The sequence below is a fragment of the Phasianus colchicus genome, chromosome 5 (assembly GCF_987193195.1).
Source record: "Phasianus colchicus chromosome 5, bPhaCol1.hap1.1, whole genome shotgun sequence".
Lineage (NCBI taxonomy): Eukaryota > Metazoa > Chordata > Aves > Galliformes > Phasianidae > Phasianus > Phasianus colchicus.
The window spans coordinates 34,617,478-34,629,705 of record NC_143440.1 but is presented as its reverse complement, the minus strand read 5'-3'; the positions used below and the strand labels follow the sequence as shown (position 1 = coordinate 34,629,705).

Sequence of the window (12,228 nt, the reverse complement as noted above, 5' to 3'; positions counted from 1 at the left end):
CGCGGCTCCCGCGGCGCAGGGATACCGGTGCGGGGCGCATCACCGGCCGTGCCCCTCCGCGCAACGGCACTAATCCCCCCGTGCCCAACCAACGGCGCTTGGCTCCGGGGTTCCGCTCGGTAACTCCTCCGGTGGAGCAAAGTTGCCCCGTCCCTCCGTGCCACCGGCGCAGGAGGAGGACGGGGGCTGGGGGGGCGCGAAATCCGCGCGGTGCCGGAGCGGAGGTACTACTTGGCGGATCCCGACGGCGCCCGTCGGCAGTGTGTTCCCGGGCCCCGCCGCGCTGTTGTTATTTATTTAACCAACGGGGAGCAACGAAACTCAGCCGGAGGGGTCGGGACGGCGGGGCAGGAGCTGCAGCCGGGGCCGGGCGGGGGCCGTGCGGTGGAAGGGCTCGGGCCCGATGCGGCGGCGGCAGCGCCGGGCGGGTAGAGGCCTCTGGCCGAGGCCTGCGGAGCAGCAGCACCGCCGAACGAATTAAGCGCCCCCGCACCACCCCGAGTCCCGCGGGCTCCGGCGCAGCGCCCCGTGCAGAGCCTCCGTCGGCCCCGGCGGGGCTCAGTGTGGGCCGCGGGAAAGGGAACGGAGGCTCCGTTCCGGTGGTAGCGTTGGTCAGGGGCTCGCGGAGCGGCTTCGGCGCTGCTCGATCGCATCACGGCGTTACCGCTGTGAGTACGGGCAGAAATGAGAATCGGCCCCGAAACAAAGCGAGATGAGCCCCGCGGCTTCCTCGCGCTGAAAGGAGAAGGGGAAATGTGAGTGATAGAGTATCGGTCACGTTTAAAATGAACGCTGTGCAACACAACGTACAGCCAGTGCCTGTCGCTGCGTTCAACTACCCAAAGTTTACGTTTGTCCCGCTGGTGAAACGGTTCCGTTGAAATGACACCCGCAGCCCTGCCCCAGCAGCGTGTCCCGGGAAACCCAGTGCAGATTCCAGTGCAACCACCACGGCTCTGCCTTTTCTGTATGCGTTTGTGGGTATGTGCGTGTGTGCGAGAGAGCGGCTGTGAGAAAGAGAGTAAATCCCCACAACAATTGCCGTGGATGGGCAATAAACAATTGCAGTTGGGCATGGCACGAACTATGTGCGTTGGATTAACCTCGCTTGACCTCACCACAATTGTATTTATTTATCCAATTCCGTAACAGGTTGCTACTGACCGAAAAGAAGTAGAAGTCAATGATCAACTCCCTTCGTTTTGTTTTTGTTTTTTCTTTTTTAGAAATGCTGTTGTTTTAAAAAAAGAAATCATGACAATTTGTATTTATTTCCTCGCACAACCCTGAAGCCAATAGATGGGAACTCCTGAGGAAGAGCGCAGTGTGGAGGATGTGACTGAGCTCTGCAGTGCTAGGGGTAAGAGGAAAGGTAAGCTCTGTGCATATTGTTATGGTTCTGATCGGCATTAACCAATATATGTCAGTGCGGTGCAGTAAGATCCCATCGGGGTGGCTGGGCCCTGTGCGTTTTCCTACTCGGTCTAGCATGTAATGATTCGGTGTAACCGGATTCTTGAGAAAGGACAGGTTACGTAAACATTTACTGCTGTGGAGTAACTATACTATTTGTACTCTGATATGCAGGAAGGAAAGTGTTGATTAACACAGAAGAAAAAAAAAAAAAGCGAAATTAGCTGATTGCATGCTCATAAGTGCAAGCTGTCATTGAACTGCTTTTAAAATAGACACAGCTGGGTGTTTGTGTTGAAAAATTTCTTGTGTTTTTGCTAATACTGAAATAAGCATGATTTTGTATACCAAACATTTTCAGATCATTAAAATTTGTAATCTGCGCTGGTTTTAAACACAAAGAAAAGAAACGGATTCATTTCGCTGTAAAATTTGCTGATATTATATTAACTCAATCAGGTCTGTACAAACGGGGTATTGTGCCTTATCAAATCCCTTTGATCCATTTAATACACAAAGTGCCAAACGTGTGTATTGTTTGTTAACATTGAGCGTTTTATTCAAATCCCAGCTCTGCAGCGAACCGGAGGAGCTCTCGTTTAATGTAACACTGACATCGCCTGCTGAAATTTTAATGCTCTGAGGTGTTCCTTAGGTCAAAGCTGAGTCTGCTTAGCACTGCATTCAGGGATGAGAACATAGCAGAGAAGGAAAGAAAACCTTCGTCCTTTTGCATTTCTGAGCAAAGGTCCAATACGGACAGCAATGTGTTTTTACAGCGTTTGATGATCTAGGCTTAATATTCGGTCATATATCACGGCAGCAGAATAAAGTACTGTGCAGAAATTTAGGATTTAATGATGTATTTTTTTTTAGCGCCATGGATATACAGTTCTACCAAAAAAGGTAATGTTGTGTTCAATATGTAGTGCGTATTGTTCCAAGTCCGTGAGATTAATTCACTGTTTATAGGACAGAAAAGGATATGTAGGAAAAGCACGTCAATTATTTCTACTGGACTTTCGAGTCTGATTTTTCTTTCTTTTTTTTTTTTTTTTTTCTTTTTTTTTCTTTTTTTTCTTTTTTTAATTAAAAAAACCTCCTGAAAATTCTCCATGTAGAAAAGCGGGACTATTGGCTTTGGACAGTCGAGGTCCTGCTCTAACGCCAGTTCTTCTGTTAGCTCTGACCTGACTGCAACTCCCGGCCACTTCAGCAGTAGCTCTGTATATGGTGTCCCTGAATAAGTGACTGGTTTGACCCTCTCGGCTCCGTCTGCACTCGAATTCCTGTAAGAGGGTCCAGAAATTTAGCACTTTCTAGCATGAAAATTTTGGTGGAGTGCCTGGCGAAACAGCTTGGGCAGAGAAGGGAATGCACGGCCCCAGCCCGGCGGGGCACGGCCAGTGCGAGGAGGGGCAGCTCTGTGCTCCCCACCCTCAGGGACCCGTGGCGCTATGGGGCCGAGAGAGTCCTGCTCCGGGGTGAGGGTGGGGACCCCCGGCTCAAGTGCTATCCAAGGAGTTGCCGTGCGGTTCGAATACAGATTCTGGATACAACTCTTACTGATAACGTTTCACCGCAGATTCTTCCCTGCATGTTTTTTAAAATTAAAGGCCGAAGGAAAAGTGTACCACTGTCAACTCGATGGATGCAGATATGCTGTGGGCCCCCCCACCCCCCGCGGCTCCAGCCTCCAGTCCCCTTCACACGAATACAGCGGCTCTGCACTCCCAGGCTCTTCCAAGGGGTTAAGCTGCTAAAATGTCCTGACAGCTTAAGGAATGAATGAGGGTTTTTTCAGCCATGAAGAAAGAGTATTTAATAACCACGCTTCGATGGCATCATGTGTCCACGAAACGAGTCGGGACACCTTAGATTAACAGCCTCTAATATCACGTTGGGTACAGTAAATGCCTGGATGTGCGCGTTTATAACTCTATCCCCCAGATTCTAAGCTTGTCTTATTTATTCCAGGTTACCTGGGCAATTAAGGTAAGAGCAGCTCAGCAGACAGCGATATCCCGCTGCTCAGGCAGGGCGAGTGGGGTCGGAACGCAGCGCTAACAAAGGCGAGAGGTGGTCATACAGATTGAAGAGGGGTGAATGGGACTGAAGGTGAAGGAATGAATGGAAGCAAAGAGAGAGAGGAAGAAGTATTCAGCGGTCCACCCTTACATCCGCGTTTGTATATTTAAGTTTAGGTGTCTGTCTCTAACCGACTTTCAGTTAATCCCTAACAGCTGGTCGTGGTGCTAACGTTTAGTGATTAGAAGGTACTCTATTTAGCATGCTGTATCCTTCTTGCCTGGGTTTTGGTTACAGGTTATACGATTAGCATTGCGAGAACAGTAGTGAACTAAACTTCCCAGTGAGAGGTCTTCACACCAGGGAAGTGTTACTTTGCGGCAGCAGCCCTGCCTCGTCAGTCATTAGGAAGCTGCAGGTTGTCAGAGCCTTCTCTTGCGCGCACACACGCGCAGACACACACGCGCACACACACAAAACCACAGCACTAAAACTAAATTAAGAAGCCGATGATTAAGACAAGCGTCTACGAGGCCTGTCATTTCAGCATCCTTCCATCATAACATTATGGCACCGAGAAATTTGCTTTAAAACCCTGGAAAAAATGTCTATGGGAGAGCCTGGTATTTGAGATAGCGTAAATGTTAACATCGAGTGTAGGCTGGGAGCTGCCGCGGATGCAAGATGGTATTCCACTGAGGACACGGGTGCTGCAGGGACCTCTGGGCTGTCCGCGCACTCGGGTGAGTATCGCTCCATTCTATTGAAGCAGGTATGCAGGCACTGCGCGAATCGAAGTGGACCGCGTTTGAAATCCGCAGCTCCGTTCCTTGCGGAGACTTCGGGGAACTCCCCCTAAAGATAGATCTATAATGAAAAGTCCCTGCCGGATGACTAATGGTTATTGGCACTCGGTGCCCCTTTAAGGAGAGCGGCACATATTGTGCAGAAGACCTTGCCAGCACCCTTTAAATACAAACATTTTAAGCCCCCCTCCTATGCATCCCCACCCCTGTTGTTTTCGGGCTCGTTGTGTTGTAGCTCCTCTTCTCCCCCCTCCTTTAAGCTCTCTCGTCTTCCCTCCCCCACCCCATTCAGAACTAATTGCTCAGTTGCTGAAATGTTTCAAGAAGAGCTAAATTTCCCCATCCGATGATCTTTTGAGAAGCGGCACTGTACCATAAAGACCAGCCAGCGGGGTACTGCTGGAGGAGAGGTAGCGTTCACACAGTGACGCTCGGCACTAGGTGTAAAGAGTCCCCTCACGCTGAACTTCAAGAGGTGTCTCGCACGGGCAGGGTTTGGAACAACGAGGAAATGGGAAGCGATTGCTCTAGGGGACAGAAACCTTCGGTGGTGCCGTAAGCGCCGGGACAGAACGGTGACAGAAGGGGACCCCGGGAGCATCGCAGTGCGCCTTTCCTCCTGCGGCTGCAGAGGGTGGGAAGGGATGAATTTATTCGCCGTTGTTACAAGCGAAAGGTTTTATTTATTTATTCCTGTATCTTTAGAATCCCATCCATGGAAAGCCTATCTGTAGACGTCGAGCTTCCGTTACAATTTGTCTGTTCTTTTGCCACTGCCAGATTTTTTCAAAACAGAACGTTCTGACACTCGCTGCCAATCCGAAGGCTCGGAGGTGCTTTTTTTGCAGAACCCGAGGTGTCTCCCTTCTGTTACACAGCGGTGTGTTTGAGTGTCACCTCCGTCTGTGTAATGCGTATCCTCGCGAAACAAACAAACAAAAAAACCCGCTAAGGGTCAGAATGGAAATTAAAATATCCCTGAAGAATTACTCACAGAGCTATGATGATAATAAAATGTAGGGGGCAATGGGCCACTTAAAAGTCTTATATGGTTCTCGGGGTTTCAATACATCATTTTATTTTCTTCTGTTTGTTGGTAAAATATTCTTGGCCAATGTCGTGCTTTTTATTTATTTTATTTATTTTTTTATTTTGTCGGAGTTTTGTGGTTGAATTCAAGAATCGGGAAAAATTAGCAGGGTTTTGGTAGACTTGGAGCTGCTCTTTGACTCCCAGAATATTTTAGTAGTACCCCTCTAAAGCCCCTTAGCCTCTTATAAACGTAATATTGAGCAAACGATACACGTATCTGGGGCTGCAGTTTTTTGTAAAGATAAAAAAGACGATTTCCTCCCGCCCTCCTCCCTTTCTCCCCAACCCTGCCCCCCCTCCCCCAGCACAGAGCCAGACCCGTCCCTCACCAGGCATTATTCCCCAGGCGCTCGGAGCAGCCAGCGAGCATACGCCCACCCACCCTACCTGGCCTCCCCGCTCCATGCATCCATCGCAACCCTCGGCTTAGCGGGATCCAGCTCGACGCGATGAGCCGCGGGTCTCATTTTTAGGGCCCACAAAAGCACGACGTCCTCCCCTCTCCCCGCCATACCCCCCTGGATCCCCCGGGTAACCACAGCAAAACGCTGGAGGTAGCACAAAAGCCATACACAACTGAACCCCCGCGTAGGCAAGGCGCCTTATGAGCCCCGGAGTAAAACCACTTTTCACTTTTTCCGCGCCCGGGGCTCATGCGGGAGGAGGTGGTGCGCGGCGCGGAGTTGTGCGCGGGTGCGGAGCTGAGCTCGGTGCGGGACCCGCGGTCGGGACGGGCGAGGGGCGAACGTCGCTGTTTCCGCAGTGCCCCGGTCGCAGGGGACGGCTCTCGCTGTGGGGTGTTCTGAGCACTTTATATTGGCGGGGTGGTCTCCATGTTTTCTTTTTTCTTTCTTTCGCGGAGGGAGGGGAGAGAGATGGTAAGGGGCTTGTTGGATGATTATAACCGCTACCACTCATAAATAAGTTTCTTGGGGAAGGACTGATAGCGTACCCTTGATAACTGTGGGTGTGTTCATACATTATTTTCATATGATATGTCTTTTAGACAGAGCTTGTTTTCCTCCTCCCTCTCTCCCCAGCCCACCCTCCACCCCCCGCTTTTTTTTTTTTTTTTTTTCTGGAGTTTGTTTCGCTTTTAAAGCAGCAGCACAAACAAACAAACACACTAAACCGACTGGCAACAAGTTAAATCTCGTCCGCGTCCCTCCCACCGCGCGCGGACCGTGCCTCGCTACAGCCTGGGGTGGTGGTTTTGCCTCAGCAGTAATCTGACCGAGAAGCGGCTGCACACCGACTTCTGAGCGGTGACATTATGGAGAGAAAAGATGTTGAAAGAAGCACTTCTTCCGGGATGCACCATCTCCTTTGTGTGTTTGCTCGTCTCCGTCTTTCAGATGGGGCGCTCCATAGGCTTGCACACACACACACGCACACGCACACGCACGTACGCGCTGAGGCTCTGTTTCCCCAGGGAGTTTTCAAAAAACGTTTATTAGAAATGATCTATGAACTTCACCTGAACAATGAAATCATGCCGTAGCTCGGAAAACTCCAACAAATAAATATTTTGCACAAGTGAGAGGATGGCACTGCACTTTATTTGCCTGCTCGTTGCAAAACGTCAATAACAAAAGTGTAGATAAAGGCTCATAGCCCTTGTCCACGTTGGGCTGGACAGAACCATACCCATTTAGGAAGAGACTGGGTTTGTTTTCGCTCCCAAGGCGACTACAAACTAGTTTTGCAGTTGTATTAAGTACCGAATCCACAAGAAAACATTTTCTCCCCGAGGGTCCTGCTCGTGTCTCACTCAGCTTCAGCAAGAGCCCCTTATGAGAGCCGCCTGCATCCCACGCCTCAGCTTCTCCCTGCCTTCAGTGCAAAGAACTGCAGACAGACCGTGTTTGCCTGTGCTTAGCGTACCTAGCAGATACCTCTTCACGCAACCGCACAGTTCGCAAATGATAGTTTAACTTTCTCTGTTGTGGTGGGCACGTGTTTTGTCATCTGAAATTAACTTGTGAAAGCCTTTGTATCATTTTTTGATTTGTGTTTGGCGACAACGCAGATCATATCTTACCGCGTTGATGGTTGGTACAATTGCTAAATTAAAGGCATGTTTTCGGCTTTGAGAAACAGCAACAAAAAAACAGCCCTCTGAGAGCTCATCCTCAACAAAACAACCCAAAGAGCACCATAATAACACAGCGCAATATTTCCTGCGTGTGCGGTGCCAATGTCACTCGATATCTCTATTGTCTCTGCCTAGGGATACTCAAGGAACTCTCAGACTCCTTACCTATGACCATCACCTAAAGGAATATACGAACAGAATATGGATAATCGCTCCAATTGCTTGGAGGAATGCAATTGGAGTCATATTTATTTTTTTCTGTGTCCTTACCTGTTCTCCCATGTAAACACTAGGAACTGAACTCGTCTTGACGTGCTTTGGTGCCTGAGCCACATGGAGCGCGACGAACCACTACGATAAAGAGAGCGAACCCCGTTGTGCGCGGTGCGGTGTTGTTCCCTCTGCTGGGGCTCCGCTTCCCGCGGAGGGCGTCCCGCCGCGCCCAGCGCTGAGCGCAGCGCTTGCCCGGACACCCAGATTTACGTGTAAAGCCGTGTAAAGCGCGTTGGAGCTGAAATTATGATTTTCCACGTTTCCAAAGGGACGGGGCTCTATTTATAAATGTTACAGGAGGTTTCGTTACTTCAGGAACAACAAAACAGGAACAAAGCTGTAATTTTCAAGAAAATAGGATTTCAAAATACAGAAATAAAAAAGTAGAGAAGACGACGTATAATTCAATCAAATTACAGACAATTGCTTTAAAATTCAGAATAGTAGCGATCCATTATGTCTCTGTTTTATTAGTGACAAGTACAATTACTCTAAAATAAAGAACACTGGTGAATATATAATTGGCTGTAATCACGTTAGTGTTGGAATAAAAATGACGGGGACATTTAACACTTTGACAACAAAATGCTCAGAAAAACTTTATTTATTCAAACAGTTTTTATTTGCATCCATGTGAGGCAGAAACACGCTTTTGCTTACGATAAATCAGTGTAGTTTTTTTTTTTTTTTTTTTTCCCACTTTCAATATACATATAACTAAGGGAAGATTATTAATTATTTTGTTATCTGCGGCTTAACGAAGTCTCCCGAGCGCGGCTGTATTGCCGCTGATCGCTCGGTACCCAGAGAACGCCATCTACAGGAAAAGGGCTTCAGGCTGAGCACAAATCTATACACTATTGGTTAAGAAAAAAAATCAGAGTTAATATTCCTCTCTAAATCCGGCTCCGATGTTACCCACCGCACCGATCACAATATTTGCTTTGTAATTGCTTTTCGCGATTCAGTTTGTTATAGTTTGACACAATGTAGGAATCCGTTACGAGGCCTTTTCTCTGAGATGCGGCATTGCAGAAATACACTGAACTCCACGAAGAAGCACTTTTTCTCTCCCTAAAGCAGCTCTTTTCTCTCGGGAGTGACATGATCGTCCCTGAACAGCCCAGGCGCTCTATCCCTTCAAACGAAGTGTGGAAGACACCTGCAAAAGAAACCCGAAAACAAAATCACTTGACTGAAGGCATTTTGTGCAACAATTGCTTCGTGGAATAAGACACGACATTTCATTATCTTTACTTCCACTTATTTCCCTTTGGATAACGCCTATATATACCCTAGGCACGCTCTCCTCTGTTCGTGTAGAACATCCTTTGCCCCATTGCGTAGTCCCTAAAGGTGCAGCTCAGCTGTGCTGTTCATTTCTGAACCTTTGACGGAACCTCATCGAAGTAGAAAGATTGCCCCTTAATATTTCGGTCAGATAACTGTAGACCCGTGGAGACAGCGTATATCCTCTGTGGTGCGAATCCAGCACCCCAATCAAGCCATAGAAAAAAAGAGAAAATAGAGGAAACTTTCCACACTTATCTCTCCGCACTTATTTTCTCTTTTTCTTCGGGATTTGTTTCAATCCCGAACGAATATTTATTCTATTTCTTTATTCCTTTATTTACTCTTTACCTCCCAGTAGGAGGTAAAGGTGCCCGTTTGTCTCTACTCGGAGCCGGATCCCACCCTCTCCCGGGTCCGTGCCGCCGCAGTGCCCTGTTGGTGTTGGCCCCGAGCGTCCTCCGCCCGCGGCTTCCGCAGCACTCCTCTGTTTTCTCCCTCCTTAACCCGGGCCACAAATCCGGACGGGCTCAGAGAATTTCAGGTGTGCATTGATCTATGCAGCGCGGCACCAAAAGTAGCGGTTAATTGACATAATTGCTGAGAGAAACTACCAACGGTGCACACTCGATGTAACGTGTTAGTTTGAAAACCGAGGACAAAAGCCGGGAAACTTTATTATTGTTATTCATGGTCCTAGTGGGATCTCATAAACTCAAAGTTTATGCCCGAAGTCTCCTTCTATCTTCTCGCCTCGGGGCACTGGCAGCGAATACCCCAAATCGAGAGCCTGTGCTACATCCCCACTTTTAAACCTCGCTTAATGCCAGGAGGAGAGCTCCTCACCTCCCCCCACCCCTCGGCTTGCCGTTCCCGCAGAGCAGAGGGGCCCTCTGTCCCTCCCCTCGGGCCGGGCTCTGCCGTTTCTAGGGTGCCTCGCACCAAATCGCAGATGTCAGCCTTCCCCCTACGTGTTCGGGCTGTTAATGCGGGCACTTCACACAACAGAAATGTTCATCTCTGGAGCCTTTCCCAGGGCCAGCCGCGGATTTCGTGCGTCGCCTCCGTCGCGGGCGGTCCTGAAGCCGCCGGCGGGGGAGACGAAGGCTCCCTCGCTGCACGGCAGCCACCCTGTCCCGGGGTGCTGCCTGCAGCCGGCTGCAGCCCAGCTCCACAAATCCTCGCGGGTGCGCGGTACCACGCTCCCAGCTCGATACCTCCCTTGATTTTTTCGTCGTAATTAACACCGACCCTTGTCTCACCGTCACCAACTGAGAGAGACAGGGCAGGGGTCTCAGAAAGCCTCACTGCCCGTGGACCCCCGGGGCTGCTCCTTCGCACCCCACTGAAGGGGTCCCCGCGGTTCCGTCGGGTTGAGCCGGGCCGGGCCAGAAGCGCAGCCGCCCTCCCGCTGGCGGAACGGAGAGCGATGCGAACGGCGCCGGCGACATCTAGCGGCCTCCGCCCGGCAGTGCAGCCGGAGCCCAGCAGCCAGGCTCAGGAATGGGGACAAGGCTCTGCCTGAGCCAGGGGCTGTTCTTGTTCCCGAGGGACTCGCCCTGCTACCTTCTCCTGCTCGCCCGAGGAAAGTTGATGCCGGCGGCCCGGCCTCTTGCATAGGAGCTGCATGGGAGCTGCAGGGAGGGCTTTAAGTACATAAGCTGAAAGAGGCCTAAGGAAAATAGTTCCAGCATGCTTGGCTCAGCCCGGCCGGCACAGTGCCTGCGAGGAACTGTGGGTGTTTGCACCCAGGTGAAGCCCGGCCACAGCACAGTAGCAGGAGAGTCTGACCCGAGAGTGGGGAGTGCATCCACTTTCTGCGGGAGGAGACAGTTCTGAAGAGCTGTAGATCTTTTGCAAATGTATTTCAACTCCTCTGTTAAGCAACGAGGTTTTTTTTTTTTTTTTTTTTTTTTTTTTTTTCCCTCTCCTCAGACAAAGGATGGGGGCCCGTTAAGGTGTTCAAATGGAAGAACTTATTTCTCACATGGCAAAAACAGGAGAGGCCCGGCCTGTAGGCCTCCCCGAGTGGAAGAGGGTGCTGGGGCCCAAAGTGAACCATTTTGCCCCGTTCATGAGGACGCTGGGTGCGAAGCGATGCACACCTCACGGGACACTCGAACCCAACAGCAAACGATGGAAACGAGCTGTCCTAGTGCTTTTTACTATCTTTGCTTAACGCTCTTTTATTTCCCCAGAAGATCCTTACTAGTCTCCGCAGCTGACCACATCATTTATCCCCCTGCACACACAGATCTTGGAGCCTGCCGAGGCGAGTCGGGGCCGAATGGCTCCGTCCCGACGGCTCCGCGAAGCGACCGCAGCCACGACCTTCCCCAGCTCTGTTCACTGCCCTGTGCGGAGCTCTCAGCAGCGCCACAGTGACAGCGGCTGTTCCTCGAACAGAGCAGGGCTGACCTGCACTTCTCCTCCACAACGCCGACAGTTCCTCGTTTCTATCTCCGAAGGGAATCTGCAATTATGAGCTCGCCTCGTCCCCTCTCGCTCACATTCTCTTGTCTGAAACATTCGCTGAGGAAGTTTATTTGGATTGTGAGTGAAATCAAACAGGGAGGGGAAGGAATACAAAGCACAAACCAACACCCCAGCGAACCCCTCCATTTGTTATTTACAATACTAATTGTCATGTTTCACTCTGGCTGTCTGCTGAGCTCGGGGAAACAACTGTGACTGCACCGAAGACAAAGCCGAAGCAGCTGTATTTGAATCTATCAAACGTGCTCCTGCTTCACAGCTCTTGGGGCTGTTGTGAGGCGCATTGGCCCCCGTGCCGACAAGACCGAGGTGTGCGGGGCGGCACAGGGACCTTACTCTGGTCGGGGGAAGCACAGAGATTCCTTTAGCAAGAAGCCAGGGGCTCCTCCTCCCTCCTGTTCTGTATGCCTGCTGGGCCCGGGAAGGGCACACCCGACCGCTCCGCTCCGTCCTTGCACGGGCCGCTCCGCCTCACACCTCCTGGCGGTGACCTGCAAACAGCATTTTGGCACACCGCGGTCCGGAGGCTGTGGGGCGCTGCCATCCACACCTCCGTGGAGCTCTGAGCGTGTCCCGGCCCTCCCCACTTTCCTCTCCAGCACACGGCCCTTCCCCAGCGCCGCCAGCGGCTTTTGGTGTGCGGTGTCCTTCAGGAAATGGAAGCAGGGAAATGAAAAGTAATGTGATCAATTATTATTTTTAAAGTGCATTTATGGACGGGTGGAAGTAATAACT

The 12,228-nt window shown here is 50.6% G+C and overlaps 1 long non-coding RNA gene across 2 annotated transcripts in view; it reads left to right on the top strand.

Moving 5' to 3' along the window:
* The first annotated feature begins 31 nt into the window (after window positions 1-31).
* Window positions 32-12,228, top strand: part of LOC116229044 (uncharacterized) — a 93,360-nt gene continuing 81,163 nt past the window's right edge. The window contains exons 1-3 of one of the 2 annotated variants that reach the window (XR_016466946.1): window positions 32-224; window positions 1,227-1,372; window positions 2,535-4,184. This is a non-coding gene — a long non-coding RNA (uncharacterized LOC116229044). Of the gene's footprint in view, window positions 225-1,226; window positions 1,373-1,984; window positions 2,280-2,534; window positions 4,185-12,228 lie in introns of those variants that run through there. The other variant, XR_016466947.1, reaches the window with a different exon arrangement.